Genomic DNA, 22,873 nt, shown 5'->3' on the forward strand with positions numbered 1-22,873 from the left:
GGTTCCCACTAGGTATTCCTGAAGTAGGACAAATCTTTCTGGAAATGGAGTGCCCCACTTTACACAATCTCCTCCAAGTGAGGAGTTCCCAGGGGTGAGCAGAGCCTCTCTGGCAGGTTGCACAGCCTACAACTGTGTTCATCTTTTTTGTGGCAGCCCAATGTGTTGATTTGGGGGCAGGCTGTGATTCATTACAGCCTCCAGATGTGGGTTTAATTCTTTTCATTTTCTTTCTGAGAGCTGATGCCTGATCAGTTGTTCCCAGCCCTGAAATTAATTAGGAAATTACTGAAGTTAAACTTCCTGACTAAGGCCACGCTGGAAAGAAACAGGGCTATAGGGTGAGTGTGGGAACTTTTGTTTCCTTGCTATAAATTTACCATTACGTTCAAGACCTGAATCTTCCTTGCCCAGTCACAGATCTGCTGATAATGGGACTTTGAGGGAAAGTAAGCAAGAGGATATAAAGGGAATTGAATCTTTTCTCAGCTTTTTTTCCATATTATTCTCAATTAGTGACATTGTTTAAGCCCAGCCAGCAATGAAACCTCACAGAGCTGCTCATTTACTCCTCTCCTGTGGGATGGGGTAGAGAATTGGAAAGGCAAAAGTGAGAAAACTTGTGGGTTTGGATAAAGACAGTTTAAAAGTTAAAGCAAAAACCACACGCATGCAAGCGGAGCAGGAGAAGGAATTCATTCCTCACTTCCCGTGTCCAGACAGGAGTTCAGCCATGCCCAGGAGAGCTGGGCTCTGCTCAAATACAAACCATAGCCCCACATGAGCTACTATGAAGAAAATTAAATTAACAACCTAAAGAAACACCTTCCCCACCCATTATTTCATAACTTTTACAACCTGCTCAGGTCCAACATTATCCAACACATTGTGTTACCCTCCACCCCCCTTCCCATCATTTCATATAATACATAGATATCATTCCTCTAATCTGTGGATCAATCCTGTAAAATGTTCATAAAATGCCCATAAAGTGTCCACAAATATCCACTGAGTTCTCTTAGTCCATGGCTTTGCGCATCACTTTGTGATGGTGGTCACTCTGGAAAGGAAAGGTGATGAGTGGTGCGGAGTTTTTGGGCCCCAAACCCAGTTCAGTGCTTCACTTGCTGCTTATAAAGCTTGTCCTCCACTGATTTGGATGGTTCCTGACAGAATGATTACTAAAACACACAGCCCAAAACACAGGTTACAACAATTTTAAGGTATTTCCATTACAGTCCCTACCCTTGGTCCCCTTTAGTCAAGTTACAGGGTTTGGTATTGCAATGAGCTCCTGCCTTTGCTCTTAACCCTGCTTGGATTTTTCCACAGCCTGCAGTCTTTAGGAACGTACCTGCTCCAGCTGGAACCTTACCAATGAGCTGTCATCCCTCCATGGTATAGATTTATCCCCAGTTCTTTGATCAAAAATCTGTTCCCACCCAGGCTGAGGCCCATCCAGGGATGTACCTGCTCCATCATGGGCTCACCCAGGGCCACAAGCTTTGAGGAGCTCCAGTGTGACCCCATGCACTACCACTGATGTTTGAGATGTGCCTTCTCCAGCCTGGACTTATTTTTCTGTCCACAGTCATTTCGGAGGCGTGGCCCAGACAAAATCCCTGTCTCGGACCCCTCAAGAAGAACTCACTCTGGTGCGGCACGATCACAGCCACAGGTGTTTCAGAGTGTCCTTTCCTCTCAGGTCCACAGGTCATGTTTTCTTTGACTCGAATTCACTCTGGAAGTCCAGAGTGTCCAGTGAAGCAGCACAGGGGCAGCAGAGACTCCCTGTCCACCTTCCAGGGCAGGCACATCCCTGCTGCGGTTATCAGAGCATTCCCAGGAACCGCACAGGCAGATACGGAGCAGCGCAGCACCACAGCGAGCAGTGGGAGAAAAGAGCAGCCACTAACAAGCACGGGGCTCCAACAGACACCCAGGCAAACTCAGGGACTGCCAATTAACAGCTGAACAGTAAAAACAGCCATAAATTCAGCCCAGCACATCCCAGTCGAACCTGGTGCTGTCTTGAACCCTTCCAGCCCCACCTTGGGTGGTGCCACCCAGCCGCTCGCTCCTGGTGAGAGAAGGCACAAGAAGGGTAAAAGTGAGAAAAAGAGAGGGTTGTGAAAAAAGACAGTTTAATAGGTAAAGCAAAAGGAAAACAAGGAATTCATTCCTCTTTTTCCACAGACAGGCTGTTGTTCAGCCATCCCCAGGAAATCTGCTCTCCAGAAAACACAACAGTGACTTGGGAAGGCAAACTCCATCACTCTGAATGCCCCCCCCCCCCCCCCGCCTTTCCCTCTTTTTCAGCCCTTTATGTGCTGAGCATGATATCACATAGTCTGGAATCTCCCTTGGATCATTTGGGGTCAGCTGTCCTGGCTGTGTCCCCTCCCAAACACTTGTGGACCCCCCTTCCAGTCACTGGTGCTGTGAGGAGCAGAAAAGTCTGTGTAAGAATTGCTCAGCAATATCTAAAAATCTCTATATTATCAACACTTTGCATCACAAATCCAAACCATAAGCCTATATGTGCCACTATGACGGAAATTAAGAGTATCTCAGCCAAAACCAGCAGAGTTTGGTCTTTAGTCGCTGTTCCTGAGACTTTTCACTCCAGATTTTTCTACAGCCTTTCTGAAAAACATTGTATTTCTAACTCCCATGACACGTTCCAGGATGTGTGTAAAGGAAGTTCTTTTTGTTTGCTTTAAGCCTGCTATCTGATCACTTCATTAGTGTCCCTGGGTTGTCACAGTATGAGAAATAATGAATAACCTCTCCTTAGTCAGCCTTTTCTTACTTGTCATCACTTTGTAGACAGCTGCTTGTGCACAGAATGACTCTCAGCTACGGTGAGAATTACTGTTTAGCCATTCCTCCTATTAAAACTGCTCCACATCTCTGATCATCCTTCTCTTTACCTTTTCTAACTCCATCACACGCTTTTTTATATGGCATGATTGGAAGTCCATACAGTGCCCCAGATTTAGGTTCACCAGGGATTCCTGTACCCAAGCACTTTTAAACAGAAGTTCTGTTTTCCATTTGTTTCCTAGTAAATTCTAGGATTTTATTCTTATAAATATATTTTGCTTGTGCTGACCACTGAGATGACCCATAAAAGCATTATCTGCAGTGACTCCAAGATCTCTTTCCTGAGGGGTCAGTGCTAATTTAGAGAAGATTATTGTGGATGCAGTTATCACTTTTTCATTTCCCTCCTGGCTGCTCCTCGGCGTTAGCTCAGGCCCAGAGGGGTCGTAGCAATATTCTGAGTCACCAAACACCCTGGGTCCTCCCCCAAAAAAGGTCTCATGCTCCAGCTGGAGCTTCCTGGTTCATTACATGGGCTCAGATTGAGCAGTTGAAAGGTAGACATATGCTGGGTGCTCATGTGCATCCTTTTTTCTGTCACTAATGGAAGGTGAAACCCAGAGGTAAGAGAAGGTGCATCTGCCCACAGCTTGTGCCACTTCGAGTCAAAATCTGATCAATTTGGCTGATTTCACTGAGAGGTGGAACTTCTATTACCACTTTCTCCCAGAGATGGGATAAACCCCACCACCCTGTGCATTTTCTACTCCAGAGGCTGTTTCATACGACTGAGGAGCACAGCAGGAACAAGCACAGCAGAATTTCCATGACTCTGAATCACGAGGCTGGTGGGGATCTGCTGTTCCTGGCTCAAATCAAAAGAGGAAAAAAGCCTCAAGATGTATTCCCTCAGTTCCTTACAGCGTCAGTCATAGCCTACAGAGGTGAGAAACTGGCTGTTAGATATTATTCTGTCACCTCTGAGGAGGTAGGAGTGATGTGGAGGAACAGGGAGCAAAGGAAAGGTCACATTTACGCAGCAGTCGCTCAGCCCCAGCCTGACAACTCAGAACTCCTAGACAATTTCATCAGCTCACTTTTTCCACCAAATTTTCCCCTTCCTGTGAGGAATTTAAGATCAGATGGATACTTCTTTGTTTAGCATTCATTAAGTATCAGTCTTTTTGGCTTCAAACTTCACAGAGATGTTTCTAAGCTCACCAAGTCCTGGAGCACAAGATTTGCTCCTTCCTGGAGGTTCATTAAACAGCCCCAAGAGCAAGAAGCCAAATCAGCTGCCACCCATGGGGATGTCTGTTCTCACAGACACCTTGTCACCGACACTGTGACGTGATGCCCCTCACCAGCACGACCTGGCCAGGCTCTTAAGTGCCACCAAGGACTAGGCAATGGATACACTGAGATGGACGTACAGGACCTCAACCAAGCCATGGAACCACGAACCCCAAGTCTGTTCTGGATGCGTTGGGCTGAGATGACTGTCCAAGAAGTTCAGGTCCCCTTCCCAAGCTGTCAGAACTTGTAAAAGCTTTGTCTTCTTTTCTTCTCTGCCAATGTCAGGATGAATAATACTCGGGAAATGTCAAGCTCGAGTCTGGACCTGGAATGTTTATTATATCTTATCTATTTACAATATTTACAGGCTCATGCACAATGAGCTCTTAGAAAACGAAGGTAAAATGGAGAGCTTCTCACTCTTTCCAAGGTTTTTTAAGCAATAATCCTCCAATGACGAGATGACACCTAAATTATCTATACTTTTGACCCAATAATGACCATCCAAGGCTGCAATGTGGACATTTTCCACCCAATTACAGAAAACCACCCGAACCCATGAAGAAGAAGGAAGAAGGTGAAGAAGGACTTTGACAATGCCCCAAATCCTCTGTCTTGACTCATATGTATTACTATACACTAGAACCCCAAATTGTAAGTTTCTAGGATTCCAACAAGAACTGGCATGTGAAAGGTCCCTACCAACCACATTCTAGTTTTAAGGCTCATGCTATTGTATATTGCTGTCTTAAAGATAATTCTTGAATCACTGATTCCTCTCCATAGCTGCTGCCAACAATGGAAGAAGTTCCTTCCTCCATCCATCTCTGATTGCGTTTTTGGACCTCCTTGGAGTGGAGATGAGAAGCTGAACTCCATCCTGGATGTTCTCTGTAACTCTGGGCATTTTTGCACACCCACCATTGGGAAAATACTCAGTGTCTGACATTTCCAATACTCTGATGCTTGAGAACCACGCCATGAGGACAAATCTCAGACCCAGAACCTGAGGACATGTTGTCATTGCTTTTCTTACAGTAATTTCTATACTTTTGCAATTAGATTTTTGCTTCTAATTGCAAAGGGGGGGGGGGGGGGGGAAGTGTGTAATAAATGTACAGCAAAGTAATGAGTCCTGATACAGCCAAGGTCTCTCCTGTTCAATTGCATCCGCATCCCCAAAAGCATTTGGACAATGCTCTCAGGCACATGGTGTAACTCTTGAGGTGCAGGATCAGGAGTTGGATTTTGATGATCCTTGTGGGTGCCTTCCAAAGCAGGATATTCTATGATCCTACATGTTTGATTATTTTAAAGAAAAATCATCATGCTATTTCCATTTTTGAGCATAAGATCCAGCCATGAATTTTGAAATGCCAAAATGTACCAGTGTTAAAAGGAAGTTGAACGTCCCTCACTGCTCTGGCTTTTTGTGTATTGGGAATCTCAGCTGGGATGTTAATGAATGACCACATTTGCTTTTGGAAATTGGGCCTTTCTAGCCAGAATCCCTGCAGCTCTGCAGAGATGCAGCAAGGAGGTCCAGGGAAATAACTGCATTGTTTAGGGACAGAGATTTGTGTGATTCCCAGGATCAGAGAATCCCCTGAGCTGGAAGGGACCCATGAGGATCATCAAAGTCCAAATGCTGGCCCTGCACAGGACAACCCCAAGAATTCCACAGCAAGCCTGAGAGTGTTGTATAAGGCTTCTTGAGTTCAGATTTGGTGCTCTGACCACTTCCCTGGGGAGAAGGGACAGCCCTCTGGACGAAGAACCTTTTCCTGATATGCAGCCTAAGCATCTCCTGGCACAGCTCAGACCCTGCCGCTGTTCAGCAGAGGGCAGAGATCTGTACCTTCTCCTCTGCTTCCCCTCGTGAGGATGTTGAAGGCTGCAACGAGGTCTCCACTCAGTCTCCTCTTCTCCAAGCTCTACAAACCAAGCGATCTCAGCCACTTCTCTTATGCCTTCCCCTGCAGAGCCGTCACCATCTTCATGATCTCCTTTGGATGCTTTATAACAGCTTCGTAGCCTTCTTTTATTGTGGTGTGCAATCGTAAAAGGTGGCCTGGGTCCAAAACAGGATCCCTGGCTGGGAGAGAGTGTGGAGACATTACAGGATCAAATTCTGGGAGCAGATCAGAGCTCAGCAGAGAGAAACTGGCTGGAGTGTCCCAGAGAGACAGGAGGGGATAAAACATGCAGGAGTATTCGAGTACCTGAGGCAGGAAACTGCTAATGGGGAGATTTAACATCTCCTCCTAACTCTTTCCTGGCAAGAGGCAGTGAGCATTATTCACCCCTGGCATTCATCCCTCCTGTGCCCCTGCATCCCTGCCTGGCGAAAAGGGATTGGTGCTGGTCTTGGAGGGACCTCTGCTCACTCACTTTCCCCCTGATGAAACGCTCTGTCAACAGCCTCAATATGAATCTGAGCGATTTCTTTTCCTTCTCAAATAGACAAGGTCTATTCTCTAACCAGACTGAAAAATCACTGTGATATAAGAGAGCAGCAGCACGGAAAATTAACTTAATTTCCAGGCTGAATCTAAAGAAAGAAAGAGTTACAGGAGTGTAAACCTGAAGATGAGCTCCAGCTTGTGTTAAGACACTGTTTTCTGGTGGTTAAAACTCCCCTGTGCAGAGCTTTCAAACAGATTTGTATTTCTCACCTTTTCTCTGTCAATAAACACGAAGAAACCTCCATCCAGATCTCTCAAAAAGTCAATTTTCCAGGGCTCCATGTTACAAGAACCCAAGTGCATCTACCCGTGGGTGTGTGGACGTAGGTGGTAATTTAAGGGTCTCGCCATGATCAACTCTTCTGAGAAAATTTAAAATACCATCCTGCTGTGGGTGGGGATTGGAGGACCTTCTCCAAGCAAATTAGAAGCTTTTTTTTTTTTTCAGTGCATGCGTGGGTGGTGAAACTGGGCTCACCTTCGGCAACTTCAGTGTAAAAATAAAACTTGTAAGACACTTAAATCTTCTGAGAGGATTTCAGACCTTCCCGCAGACAAATTAGCAATGAACATCTTATGTGTATGTGGAATACACAGAGATACAGAGCTGGTTATTATTAGCACAATATTAATATCTCTGGAGGTTCAAACTTAGAGAGAGGTGTTGGCGTGCAGGACACTGCAGACACCGTAAGTGGGACTAGCCAATTTTTGTTTTTAATTTTTTTGTTTTGCTTTGTTTTGTTTTTTAACTTACTGATTGGCTTTTCGTTTATGCTTCATCCCCATTGCACATTACCCATCTCACTTTTGGTCACACTGACAAGCTTTATAAATCTTGGTCAAAGTTCCAGACCAATTTTAAGCAAAATAAATAAATAAATTAGAAGATAATGGAACTGCCAATCTTGTGTTCAGCAGCTCGCTGGGATGGGGGAGGTCCTTGGGGTCTTGTCATGGGGATATCTATTTCAGTAGAACTTCTTTAACTGTTGTGCTGGATGTTGTAGACACAGCCCATGAAGGAACACAAAGCCCTACATAGTGGTCAGTGAGAAAGAAAATAGAGCAAGTATTGAATTAATAATCTGCAATTTTAAATAATAACTGAATTTAGTCATTGCTGCATCACTGACACACCACACCTAGGGTTAGTCAAGAATTCTTCTCAAATGTGTCCTTCTCACAGTTTTTGGAAATTATTTTTCCATTAAAAATTTCCGAACTATTTGTGTTTGAGTCATGGGGAAACAGGTGAATCACTTTTTGCGTGGCTCTGGTACAGCTTCTTACTGACTAATTTTGGTATTTAAAGGTTTAGAATGATAATTTTGAAATATATCAGTGATAAAAGTCATGGCTGAAAGTCATAGTAATACAAAGAACATGGTAAAAGCAACCCTAATTAATGTTGATTTAAATATTAGGAATTTGGCAGGACATGTTTTAGGAATCAGAATTAAGATATAGGAAATTATCCTTAAAGGGCTCAAATCACAATTTCAAACTCAGCCCTCTTTCTCCTTTTGGGGATTTTGAACTTTGGACTTAAACTTCCAACTGAAGACCCATTTGTAAATTCAGGAAAAAATATTCCCCAGTCACTGGTTAAAATTTAATATGGCTTTAGATAAGTTCCTAAGTATGGAATATATTATCCACCACCCTGGATGAGACTCCCATGCAGTTTTCCAATGTAGAAAATCCTATGAGAATTAAAAGCAATGTAGTGCTGAAAACACAACCCATTTCTCCCTCCTAAGCACAAACCCTCTGCCCATAAAAGGGCAGAAATTCCTTTCCAGAAGAAAAAGCTCACCCAAGGTGGATGTTTGTGCAAAGGGAGGGCTGGAGGAAGATGACTGAGAGACCAAAGACCTTGGATTGTGTTTTTGGAGACTTCAATCATAGAATAGTTTGGTTTGGACAAGACCTTAAATACCACCCAGTTCTACCCTCTGCCATGGCAGGGACACCTTCCACTATCCCAGGTTGCTCCAAGGCCTGCCCAGCCTGGCCTTGGACACTTCCAGGGATGCAGGGGAAGCCACAGCATCTCTGGGCAGCCTGTGCCAGGGCCTCACCATCCTCACAGTCATTTCTTCCTAATATTCCATCTAAATCTTCCCTCTTTCAGCTTAATGCCATTCCCCCTTGTCCTGTCACAGCAAGACCTTGCAAAAAAAAAAATCTCTTTCCAGCTCTTTTAGAGTAATGGAAGGGGCTCTAAGGTCTCTTCTCCAGGCTGACCAATCCCAACTCTCTCAGCCTGATGCTCCATCCCTCTGTCATCTCAATGACCTCTCTGGACTGGTCCAAGTCTTTTCCTCGGGGCCCCAGAGCTCGACACAACTCCAGGTGGGGTTTCACCAGGCTAGAAGGGCAGAATCCCCTCCCTTTGACCTGCTGGACACTCAGTTTTAGATGCAGCCCAGGACACAGCTGGCAAATAACACCCGCAGGTTTTTCGGCAGATTGTCTTTCCCAATCCACAATTATCCCAAGGTTATTACAGAAATGGAAATCTCTCAGTGGCACAAGACCCAGCAGCACCATCTCCAGCATTCTCCATTGGACAGAGATGATTTGGAATGCTTGAATTCCACTCTCATTCTGGAGATCATCTTGTGCCCCCAGATGAAATTCACCCTGGATAGATTGCTGTCAGTGCTCCTGATTTATTTTGTATCAGCCCTTGCTGGGATTCCTCCAACCCGCCTTACATTCTTAACCAGCCACTCTTTTTTTATTGTATTTTTTTAGATATAAAGCAGAGAGAGATATTTTCCAGTGGGATTTGCAGTTTCTGATGAGGAGAAATGGACAACCAATGGGACCGTCTTTAATATCTTTAGTCTGCTCAGCTCTTCTCCTAGAGCACACAAATGTCCTGTAGCTATGTGCTAAAGCTGACTTCCTGAGTCTGGCTACCCAAGGTGACTCCCAGCTTTGTGAGGGGAAGATCATTTCAAAGCAAAAGGCTTGCCTAACATTCCTGTGAACTCCAGAGTTTGAAGCCAGAAAGAGAAGGAAAGGCATTTCCTTGAATTTCAATGGACACACTGCTAAGCTCCAGAGCTTCTCCTGCAGGATTGTCAAGGTTTGCCGTGTCTTTGAGGTGCAGGAGAACGACAGCGCCTCAGCTTTGTCCCCATAATGTAGCTTCCAGTAAAATCAGTCTGAAATTCAGGCGTGCATGGCATGATAAGGTTTATTTCTCACAGTTTATTTTTCTTCCAGATACATTCCTGGCAAATACAATTAAATAAATCAGCTCCTCCTAACAAAGAGAAGTATCATTAATGAAGGCAGTTATGACAACTGCAGAAAAAAATGGGATTTCAGAAGCTTTCATTTCATTGTTAAAAATACAAACAAACCTCAGAAAATGCTGGCAGAAACAATGTCTCAGCACTTGGGAAGGTGGGGGAAGGTAGGGAAGGAGGAAGCAGAAGATGACATTGACTCCAGAGGATAATAACACAACTTGGAGGAGGAAATGAGGAGCACCATGATACTGCAGATGGCTTGGAAATTATAATTTTTATTAAGTTTTCTTAACTTCAGCTCTGCTGTCCTGGGCTGTATCCAAAGCAGAGTGGGCAGGAGGTCAAGGGAGAGGATCCTGCCCCTCTGCTTCTGGTGAGACCCCACCGACAGAGCTGCCTCCAGCTCTGGGGTACCAACACAGGAAGGATGTGGAGCTGCTGGAGTGAGTCCAGAGGAGGCACCAAGATGATCAGAGGGATGGAGCAGCTCTGCTGTGAGGGAAGGGTGAGAGAATTGCGATTGCTCAGCCTGGAAAAGAGAAGGCTTCAAATGGCCTAGTGGCAGCCCTCACATACCTGAAGGGAGCTGACAGAAAAGATGGAGAGGAACTTTCTACAGGAACCTGGAGTGACAGGACAAGGGGAAATGTAGGCTTAGGTGAGTTATTAGGAAGAAATTCTTCCCTGTGTGGGTGGTGAGGCCCTGGCACACGCTGTCCAGAGAAGCTGTGGCTGCCTCATCCCTGGAAGTGTCCTAGGTCAGGTTGGACGGGGCTTGGAGCAACCTGGGATAGTGGAAGGTGTCCCTGCTCAAGGCAGGGGGTTGGAACTCGATGAGCTTTAAGGTCCCTTTTCCAACCCAAGCTATGATTCTAAGTATGAGCACCAATAACTGCTCCAATATTGTCATTGCCAGTCACTGTTGCCTTGCTGGACTGGACTGTTTGACTGTACAATTGTCTGTACAATCTGTCCTCATGCATCCACATGAGATATTCCTGGGGAACAGGACGACTCTGCTATTTTCTGAGCATGCCACTGCTTGTTTATGACATCCTTCACCCACCTTGTTTCCAGAAAAATGTCTGGAAAACGTTAATCAGTAAAAAAAAAAAAAAAAAGAAAATGCACTCAAGATCTGTTATTTTCAATGACCTATTACAGACAACTTGGCATTTAGTAAAGTAGTTGAGCTTGTTTGTTAAGAAAGAAAAGGGATTTATTTGTACCAACTAAGATAAACCAACAATGGAAAAAAATAGGTATAGAAAGGAATTGGAATTTTATTGTAAATCACTTTTGAAGTCCCATGTTCCTAAAGCACCATAAATTTAGGATACTTCACATCAGTCACCTAAAACTTGAGCTGTCCTAAAAAACCCCAGCATTTTTAAAATGATTGAAAATTCTTTGGACAACTTAGTATAAGTCAAAGTGAGAGGCAGGGGAGACAGCAGGGAGTTTGTTCAGGACAAGAGCTGAGATACAGGCAGAAGAAATGGGGAGCATGGTAGCACACTTCATTAATATTTCCTAGAAAACAGAAGACTCTTCAGAAATCAATCTATAAGAAAAATATTTTATTTTCATGTGTTGGCAGCTTGTTTCTTGTCAAGAGTCTGTCCTGTCATACAACAACCCCTTCCCATGATTTTTCTTTCTCCAGGATTTCTGACCAACTCATTTCTACTCCACATTTGCTTATCCCTTCTTGTTCCCTTATTTCAGTTTTATGTTCTGGAGAATCAGGTATTTGGTATTTGGAGACAGAGTTGAAGTGTCTGAAGTGCTGCATCATCTCATCTCACCTCCACAGGCTTTTCTGTCCTAGGAGAGTTTTCCCATAAAAACCCCTGGGTTTTCTTGCCCATCCTATTCTCACCCATTTATGAACCTGACGTGCACAAACTCCAGTGAACGAAGAGCACCTGCCCAGTTCAGTATCAGAGGATCATCCCAGTAAAGCCTGGGGAAGGAACGGCCCCAGTGCTCCTGATTTGGCAGCCAAGGTGCTAAAATGGAATCAGAGAATCATTTAGACTGGAAAAGTCCTTTAAGATGACCAAGCCCAATCACAAACCCAGCACTGCCAAGGCCACCACTAGCCCATGGTTCCACATCCATGCGTATTTTAAATCCCCCTAGGGATGGTGACACTGCAACTGGCTTGGGCAGCATGTTCTCACGTCTGACAACCCCTTCATGGGAAAAAAAAAAAAAAAAAGCTTTTTAAGATCCAATCTAACCTTCCTCTGGAGCAATCTGAGGTGATTTCCACCTGTCCTATCTCCTGTCACTCATGCATGGCAAGATACAAACCCCACAGCACCCACCTGGATGATTTTACAGAGCTGCTCCTCAGGTACCACCCTCCCTTTCTATTTGCATATTTGTGTGTGAACTATTGGTCCCAGCTTCTGTGGAGGCTGTTTGAATAATGATTTCAGCAAAACTGCCCTGTAATTACATGTTCCAATCAATGCTCCAGGCAAAGCACACAGAATAAAGGACAATTCTTTGTTGCAAGAGGTATTTTAAAGAAAAACTGCTTCTGTTAAAGTATTGGGTATTTTCCTCTAAAGTGAACCTTATACTGCCCTCAAATAGACCACTGAATTTTTACAAGCTTCACTTTTCTAAATAACAAAAGGTCTCTAAGATATTTCATAAAACATTAATTTCAGAATCTATTACAATATTTTTTTACAGATATGATGGATTTAACTTTAATAGAATATGTATTTATCAGCTTCAGGAACTTGTTTGGCTGCACAAAGAAAAAATACTTTTCATAGCTGCTGTGAATAAATCAAATTCCACAATATTTTTAAAAATTGGAAAAAAGGTTCTTTGAAGAAAAAGCATGTGATAATTTCTGAGTGGATGTTTCTTGAGGTATGTAAACACACTCCACTTGATCTTTCACTTCATTCTATCCTTTTGCTCATCCCACTTATTTCTTAATGTTTATGATATCCTGAAACAGCAAACTTTTTTTTTTTTTTTTTTTTTTTTTTTTTTTTTTTTTTTTTTTTTTTTTAAGAGCATCAATAAATTAGGTTAAGAACACAGCGTTCCATGAAAAACAAACACTGGGTATTTCAGAAATAATTTATGTCACTGAATAAAACTTTATGTATGTATGTATGTATGTATGTATGTATGTATGTCTTGTTTGGCTATCACAGTCATTGCAGGTAAGATACAAATATACGACCAATTTTTCAGAATAATTTTTAAGTTCTCTTTTAGTTCCTATGTTCTGCCTAAACTTCAGTGCAATTCTAAGCTTTAATGTTGAACCATAAAACTCAGATAGAGTCTCAACACATTTCAAAAGACACATTAAGAGTGACTGTGAGCAAGTCTGTCCTCACTTTTATCTCCTTTAAAGAACTTAGAAAATTAAATTAAGCAACTTTACCCAAATATGCAAAAGAAGGGTTTGATGACAGGCAAACACAATTAAATGTATCTCAAACCATGAAAAAAACACATTTTGTGGATGTGTGTAAACGTTTTCCTGGTTTCAAGAAGCACATGATGAAATATGTCCAGTAAATTTATAACTCCTTTTGAAGGATGAAGAAAGGTCATTAAGAAATCCCGTTAAGCACCCAAGGCCAGGTCAATGTGATTGAAAATGAAGTGATATGGGAAATCCCTGATAACTGAAAAAAAGCTGATCTTCCAAGAAATCACCAAAAGTAAGTAAAACACAGCAACAACAACAACAAATATTGTAATGAGGAAAACATTGGGAAGTGTAAGTCATCCCAAGTCATTCCTCTCTCTGGAAAAATCATGTAGTTCAACAGGAATAACAAAGTGTGATTGAGGGCCCTAATTGCCTTCTCTGGCAGAATTGGATGGCTGGTAGGTGAAAGAAGACTGCTAAATGTCTTGTGCTTAATATGACTTTAGATATCACCTCCCACTGCATTCTCGTTTGGAGGAAATGGTGGAAGAGCAGGCTGTCAAGTAGGTTGAAAATTGGCTGCATCACCTTGTTCAAAGGACAGGGATCAAGGGCTGGGTGTCTGTCAGGCAGCTCACAACAAGAACAGCCAGGGCTGATATCATCCTTCCCCTTCCTCAGTGTCCTGACTGGTGGCACAGTGCACCCCCAGCAAATTTAAGGATGGCACTAAACTAAGAAAACTGTGGGAAGGTTTGGGTTGGAAGAGACCTTAAACATCCTTTTGTTCCACCCCCTGCCATGGGCAGGGACACCTTTCACTACCCAAGGTTACACCAAGCCCTGTCCAACCTGGCCTTGAACAGTTCCAGGGATGGAGCAGCCACAGAATTCCTGTACAGAGTGTGCCAGGGTCTCACCACCCTCACAGGGAAGAATTTATTCCTAATATCCAATCTAAACTTTCCCCGCTTCAGCTTAAAGCAATTCCCCCCTGTCTTATCACTGCATGGTCCTCAATAAACCCCAGAACAACCGCTGCACTCAAAAAGCACTGAACCTGTTCGCTAGAGATGTCATAGAAGCATCACGACTTGTCTGGGAGAAGTCACTGGTGACTTGATCTAATGTTGGCAACAGCCCTGTTTCAGGCAGGAGGCTGCACCAAATGCCTTCCATGAATCTCCTCCAAGCAACATTTCTGTGAAATTCTCTGGCAATCCAAGACTAAAATGAAGGTGAGAGCCTTGAAAACCAAAGTTTTCCCAAAAAAACTAACTTACACATAAATTTCACTAGTCTGGTTGGTAATGCTGTTGAATATTCACTTGACATATCATACTATTTGTAATCTCTATCTTAAAATGTTTCACTGTTTAGGAATTTTCTAGAACTCAACCTTGAGTATTTTCTGTGAATTATGAACACCCTCTCCCTAAGTCCAGGAGATGCCAACCACTTTATGATCTGTTCTGCTTCCTACACCTCTCTGGCTCCACTGACACTTCCAAGATTTTCATCCAATAATTGGTTAAAAATAAATTAATTTAACTTTGAATGATGATTCCCCCTTCTACTGAGCTTGGCAGGCTGCTGATTCTACTCTGCGTTTAAAGAACACTTTGTGCTCATGGGGTTTTTTGTTTCTTTATTTTCCTTTTTCCTCAGTTATGCCACAGAATCACAGAATCACTGAGGTTGGAAAAGACCTTTAAAATCATCAGTTCCAACTGTCAACCCAGCAGCACCTTGTCCAGCACTAAAAAACCATGGCCGCAAGTGCATGTTTTGAACACTTTCAGGGAACATTCCACTGTTGAAACCCAGGAAACTGAAATTTTGGGGGGTTAGGCTATCGTAGTTGTATGTAGGGCAAAATGGAGGATTTGGGGTGTTGTCTTAGTCCTTCTTCTTCACCTCCTTCTTCTTGGTTTTGGGAGGCTTTTTCTAACTGGGTGAAAAAGGCCCCCGTTGCAGACCTTGTGTGGTCAATTTTGGGGTTAAAAGTTTAAATAGTATAGGTGTCTTCTCGTTATTGCATAGTTTTACACTTAAATAACCTTGGAAAGAATTAGAGACACCTCCATTTCCTACCTTGCTAATTAGAGCTCACAACTCCTGAGACTGCAATATAGGTAAGAATTAATAAACACTGAGTCCAAATATGAAACTGCAACTCCTGTGTATTAATCCTGGCTCTAACATGAAGAAAAGAAGATAAAAACCTCACACTCTACCACTTCCCTGGGCAGTCCATTCCAATCCTTTTACAACTCTTCCAATGAAACATTCTTCCTAATATCTAGTCTAAACCTCCTCTGGAGGAACTTGAGGCTGTTTCCTCTCATCCTGTCCCTTGTTCCCTGGGAGCAGAGCCTGACTCCCACCTGGTTCCATCCTCCCATCCAGGAGCTGTGGAGAGTGAGCAGGTCCTGCCTGAGCCGCCTTTTCTCCAGACGGAGCTCCCCCAGCTCCCTCAGCCACTCCTGGTGCTCCAGACCCTTCTCCAGCTCTGTTCACTTCTCTGGACACGCTCCAGCCCCTCAAAGTCTTTCTTGCAGTGAAGAGTACAAAAATACCAGCTTGTCGAGGAAGAGATTTTATCTCTGGCTAAGAATTTTGTTTATTTCAAATTTCCCTGTGACCAAGGATCAACAGCAGCACTCGTCCCGTGGAAGTCAGTGTGAGCTTTGTCGTCTGCAAACATCGACATGTTGTGAAGCCAATTGACTCGAATGCACTTCTTGCAAATTCAGGCATTTCTAATGGATTTTTCCTCTGTTATTAAAAATAATTTAGCAGACAATAGATCACTTCTCTTCCTACAGTGTGAGAATGAGCATCTGCCAGGAGCATTTTAACATTTCCATGGTTTAAAGCACCAATGGCCACAGAGGAAAATACACCCTTTTCAACCAAGCCTTTAATGATTCTTTTGATTGAAAACGGAGCTAGCATATCACTCGGAACATGCAATGCTTTTATTCTGCCAGGATATATTATTTAACAATGGGTGAATTTTTCAGAAGAACTTTTTAATTTGTTCTTTCAATCTAATGACCCATAGGAATGATCGTAGATACAATTGTGGCACAGGAGTTGCTCCTGTCAGAGTGAGAATGTGTAATTTTCTTCACATCTTCATTAGGGAAAATATTTCAAGTGTTTAAGCCCTGAACAAAAATTGCTTATAAGTTGCTTTGTTTTCATGTTGCCTTATTTGTGATGGTCAAGTAAGGAGAATTTTCTCAGTCATAGAATCATGGATCCATTAAGGCTGGGAAAGACTTTTAAAATCATCCAGTACAGACATCAACCCAGCACCATCACCGTGTTCACCACTGAATTGCATCCTCAAGGGCCACATCCACACGTTTTTTAACACATCCAGAGATGATGACTCCAATACTTCTCTGGACAGCCTGTTCCAATATTTTACAATCCTTTCCATGAGAAAAGAGACAAACAAACAAACAAACAAAAATCTAAACCTCTTCTGGAGGAACTTGAGGTCATTTCTTCTCATCCTGTCACTTGTTCCCTGGGAGAAGCCAGCCAACCTGGCTACACCCTCCCCTACAGGGAGTTGTAGAGAGCAATAAAGTCCCCCGAGACACTTTTTCTCCAGGCTGAGCCCCATCTCCTTCTCACCAGACTTTTGTTCCAGAGCCTTCCCCAGCTTTGCTGCCCTTCTAAAATTGTTTATCCTAGAGATTTTATCCAGACCTTCTCCAAAGTTTGAGCCAAGATCAGTTCTTGATGCAGTTCAGAGATGCTCCTGCTGATACAGGCTGGAGTCAGACACATGTTGCACCCAGACTGAGGACCCAGCAGCTTCTGAGCTAGGGAAGGAGGTTCCCAGAGACCCATCAGAAAGATCTCACTTGCCATCAGCTCCGGAGGCTTTAACCCATAGATAACCTCTCTGCAGCCTGGCAAAGAGACTGATCTGCACCTCTGGTGAGCATCTGCTGCCTGACGAGCTGCTAATGGGCCTTTCGCAGGTCTGCTTCCTTGCATGCAATTTCTTTACTTGAGTAAAAAGTGAAAAGGCAGGGGTTTATGGGGTAATAGCACATTTTGACAGGCAAAGTCCATTATTTTTATTTCAAATGTGTAATTCAGGACTGCTGAGGGCAACATGAATGGGCTTTTCTTAAAACTAATTTGTCCAGGCCTGGGTTCACTTTTCTTAAAAGGTTTTTCAAGGCAGGTTTTGCACTGAAAAGTGCCATAAACAGCCACTCTGCTTCAGTTCTGTCCTGCAAAAATGTGGTTGGTGATTAAGCTGATCTTTCACTTACCTAGAAGAAATGGATGAAACAGAAGGTGTCCCTGCCCATGGAACTAGATGATCTTTAAATTTTCTTCCTACCTACACCATTCTGTGATTCCGTGGTTATTTCCACAAAGGAAGAGCTTGCCATCTTTAGATCTTTCCGAAATAAGGGATAAGCACTTAAAAACAGGATAGGCAGTCAAGTTCATGTACTTTCCTCAACTAAAGTCTCTCTAAATCTACAACAAAGTCTTTTATTCTCAAATACCATCTGTCTTGGAGGACTAGCAGAAGGTTCACAGCCTGTGTGGTGTTTTGTACCCACATGCTCCTCACGAGAGTCCCACCTCAGGGGGCATTCCACAGCTGAAAATATAGAATCCCAGAATCATGGAATGGTTTGGGTTGGAAGAGAGCTCAAAGGCCATCTTGTTCCAACCCCCTGCCATGAGCAGGGACATCTTCCACTATCCCAGGTTGCTCCAAGCCCCATCCAACCTGGCCTTCGACACTTCCAGGGATGGGACAGCCACAGCTTCTCTGGGAAACTTGTGCCAGGGCCTCACATCCTCACGGGGAAGAATTTATTCCTAAATATCCAATCGTAACCTACTCCCTTTCAGCTTAAAGCTATTTTCCTTTGTCCAATTGTGCCCTTGTTGGAAATCCCTTTCCAGCTTTCTTGGAGCCACTTTAGGTACTAAAAGGCTGCAGTGATATCTCTCTGGGGCCTGCCCAACTCCAGTTCGAATAATCCAAATCCCCTCAGCCTTTCCTCACATAAGATGTGCTCCTTTTAATCACCTATGTGCCCCTGACCACCACGGTTCACTGCTTCTCTGGGAGGGCTCTGAGGATGTAGAACCTCTTTAAGCACTCCTCTTCAGCAGCAGCTTCCCACAGACCCCTTGAAGCACTCAGGAAAGCCACAGAGCCTCCCAGGAAGGCACTAATTCCCAGATGCTGCCCTGGTTGTGGTTGTCCTGGCAGTTCCTGTTCCGTTTAGGAGTCCACTGGCTCCACTGGTGTGGGATGAGATCATCTGTGTGTCCTTTCCCTTATTCCAGAGTGCCTTGCAGACCACCTACACTCACTGCCAAGTTTCTCCAGTGACTGATCTGTAGAGGAAGGCACTGAGGAACCCTGGGATGACCAGAAACATTTGTGATTTTCATCCAACAGGACTAAAAACCTCTGATAAAAAATAAAAAATAAAAAAAAACTTCTTTAACTTCTGAGTTTTTTGGTGTTTTTTTTTCTTTTAAATTGATTCAGGTGCTAACTTCCAGCCTCTTTCCCCCCAAATTAAAATTACTAGTTTTGCTTTTACCTTTTTCAATAGAAGCTGAGGCTCGCATGTAACAATTTGGTTTTGAATCTCACAAGAGGCAGGATTTTATCTCGACAATTGGCAATGTTTTTATAATAAAAGCCACGGTGCTTAAGGGGTTTGGATCTGATTCACAAACAGGATTGAGGATGTGAATACTTAAATTACAGGACATCTAAACTTTTAGTATATTAATAATATAACTCAATAATGTCTCAAATGAGCTGATAAACAGTGATTTAGTCCTTGTTCTTCAGTGTATAAATATAATTCCGTAAAAACTGATAAAATCTGAATGACTTCTTCATACTGGAGCTAATTAATATTGTAGGTGGAATGGTTTGGCTAGGCTTCATGTTTTTTTTCCTCCTTCTGTCAACAAACCAGCTCATATGCCAACTATGATTCCCTTTAACAAACTAAAATAGAAGCAAATACATTGGTATCAAAAACTACTCTGTTCTGAACATGTATAATATAACCTTTAATCTGAGGGTGTTTAACATCTCTCACGTACAAAAGATCGTGCAAATAACCTAAACATTTTAATCTGAATGCCCCTGAATTTGCCATTCTGGACCCTCCTGGATCCTGAATTTGGGGAGAAATTCCACGCTTTGAATAAAAGAGATCCAACAGGTTGGTGTTGTGGTGGCAGCACCTGGATTTGGACAGGTCTTTCCTGGGTCAAGATTTCCACGGCCAAGTGAAGAGACCATGAGTGAATCCAAGCAGGGCAATGGGAAGTTTAATGCGTAAGGCATCGAGCCTGGCAGAAATGTGCAACCACACCCCAAATAAAGCTGATATCCATGTGGGAAACAATCATGATGAGAAGCAAAAATATTGTCAGGTGCACAAAACCCCATGTTTTTACAGGAGGGAATCGATCTGATGATAGCATTTGAGGTCAGTGAATACTGCACGAGCAGAGAGACGACCTGAGTTAGAAAGATGAAAATATGTGTTTCGCAAGTTGGGATTTTTTTTCATAACTGATATCATCTTACCACTGAATAAGTCATCCTGATATACATCAATTCCTATCTGTGCTTTCTGAAAGGAAAATTTTCTAGAAATCCCTAAAAGATTAACATTCTGGAAAAAATAAAAAAAGAAAAAGAAAAAAAAAAAGAAAAAAAAAAGAAAAAAAAAAAAGAAAAAAAAAAAAAAAAAAAAAAAAAAAAAAAAAAAAAGGAAGGAAAAAGGAATTGCAAGCATAGGTTCAGTTTCCTTTGGATTTCCAGGCAACTAAATAAGTCACATGGAAAAGGGGAACTTGGACTGGAGGGTCAAAAGTGACTGAATGGTGTGGTAACACTTATTTATATGAGTCAAGCCAGTGGCACAATGGGATAACCTTAAACTAAAGAGACTTTTGCTTTTTATTGCATTTGACTACTGCAGCTTCAAAATACTTTTTTTTCTTGATTTGAGTTTGTCTGAAGAGTATGAAATGGCTGTGGCAGAGGGATTGGAAATAGATGACCTTTAAGGCTTCTTTCAACTCAAATCATTCTAGGATTTTGTGATTCTGTAAAATAAGTGGCCGGCCTTTTATTTGGTGACCTCAGATGACAGAGGTGGTGTTAAAAAAAAAACCAGAGAAAAACCACCAAAATGAGGATGACAGTGATGGAATAGTCAGGAAATGGCATGCGCTGGCAAGAAGTTGTCTTTGCTGGAGTTGTAAAGATGAAGATGAGTTTGGGACAGCCTCTTTGGATGTTTGTGTTGTACTGTCTGGAAACATCCTCAGACAGCAGAACACGATCCATCTACCTCAGCAAAAGTTTGGAGGCTTTGGGGCTCTCCAAATCCCTCCCAGGCCCCACTCCAGCATCAGTGCATTCCAGGGTTCAGGCCCATGTGGCACTTTGCATCTAAACAAGTTCCTAGCACAGAGGCAGCTCGGGAGGTGCCAGTTACCATCGTGGCACAGGAAATTTTCCAAGTATGTTTAATTTTCGAGCACAGACAGAGCCTCCCAGGAAAAAGAGCACATTGCATCTGCATCTGCCTGTGTAAGCCAATGGGAATTTCTGTTCTTGCTTTGCTGGTTGCAAATATCTGCAAGCGGCCCTAACCCAGGAAAGCTTCTGTTGATGTGCGGTGTTAAACCCCAGCCCACAGCTCATACAGGTTAAAGCCCTCAGGCATTACCCAACTTTTTTCCACATATTAATGGCAACTTGAATTATTTTTCCCTCTGCAAGAGCTGACAGTAAAACTTGAGGCGTGAGAATCACAGAATCATGGAGTGGTTTGGGTTGGAAGGGAGCTGGAAGGCCAACATTTTACAAACTCCCAGCCATGAGCAGGGACAACTTCCACTAGCCCAGGTTGTTCCAAGCCCTCTCCAATCTGGGCTTAAACACTTCCAGGAATGAGGAATCCACAGCTTCTTTGGGCAGCTCATGTCAGGGCCTCAACAACCTCATAGGGGAAAATTTTTTCCTAATATCAAATCTAAATCTATGTTTCAGTTCAAAGCCATTCCCACTTGTCCTGTCACTCCAGGTTCTTTTAAATAGTTCTTCTCCATCTTTCTTGCAGGCTCTTTTGAGGCACTGGGAGGACACAATTAAATAGTCCCAAGCCTTCTCTTTCCCAGGTTGAAAAAACCCAATTCTCTCAGCCTTTCTCCACAGGAGAACTTCCCCATCCCTTTAATCACCTTGGTGGCCTCCTCTGGAGTTGCTCCAACAGCTCCGTGTCCTTCAGAAGGCTGAGGATGGTGGGCACAAGGGGAACTTGCAGCCATACCTGTTATTTTATGTGGCGGTGCAAGAATTGTTTTGTCAAGTTCTTAAGTAATTTTGTAAGTTTTATAAGAAGTTTTATGCTATGGTTCATTCCACTGTGCCCACATTTTCTGTAACACTTTGCTGTATAGCAAGTTGCTTTATGTCAATCATCCCACCCCCCCCCACCTGTCCCTGTCAATCCCCTCTCCCCTCCGCTCTGGAGTGTCCTGTCTGTCACTTCGGGACCCCTCCCCGGGCACAGGAAATTCCCAGGAGAGGTGTCGAGTGATAGGCTGGTGCCTGGGAAATCCCCTTTTCCCCCCTTGTGAGTGGTCCGAGGTTTAGAAGTGGACACCCCCTGTTATCCCCCCGAATTCCCTGATTTGCTGACCTGTTGTTACCACCCCTGAATCCTCCCCCGTTTATAAGTGCGGGGAGGGAAATTCAAAGTGGCTTTTTCTCCGGGCAGTTTGAAGAGCGGAGGAGCTCCCGCCGCTCTGACCCGAACAAATCATCATTAAACCTGCCTAAGAAAGAGTCACCTTTTGTCCACCGCCGCAGTCACGACGCAATTAAGGCCAGCCGCCGGTGAGAAGCGGAGTCTCACAAGAAAAGGTTGCCAGCTTGCAACCCCGACCAAAAACGCTTTGGCCACTGCGCAGATCTGAGCCAGCCAGTAGCCAGCACCTGCCCGGCGTGGAGGGACACAGCCACAATTTTACTTATTTTACTTATTTATTTATTTAACTTGCTTTACTTATTTTACTAATTTTACTTATTTAATTTCCCTGGTGTATCACAATTACAAAGGGTCAAATCCCAACACTATACTGAGAGTTGAGCAGGACTTTAATTATTTCCATAAGACTTCTAGGAATAAAAAGCTCTATTGAGTGGATTGCTGCTTGCAGCTAAATTGGGACAGAGGTATTTCTGACCCAGGGCAGTGATGGTGAAACATCTTCAGAGGCAGACAATCAGCTTTATGAGAGTTCAAGGCTGTGGTTTCCATCCTGGCAGAGCCCTGGATGTGACAGCTGTGGCTCACACATGGTGGGCTACAGGACCTCCTCTGAAAACAGAAGCTGAGGTCTCCCAGCCCGCAGTGTGGTAACCCGCCCAAACTAATGAGAGAGATTTGCTCAGCATGTGTAACATTTCTTGTTCTGTGATTCAAGGAATGATTTGGCAGTAAATGTGCTGTGAATGAGCTGACAAGGCTCTGAACCAACCAGCAAATGAC

The sequence above is a fragment of the Hirundo rustica genome, chromosome 1 (genome assembly GCF_015227805.2).
Source record: "Hirundo rustica isolate bHirRus1 chromosome 1, bHirRus1.pri.v3, whole genome shotgun sequence".
Classification (NCBI taxonomy): domain Eukaryota; kingdom Metazoa; phylum Chordata; class Aves; order Passeriformes; family Hirundinidae; genus Hirundo; species Hirundo rustica.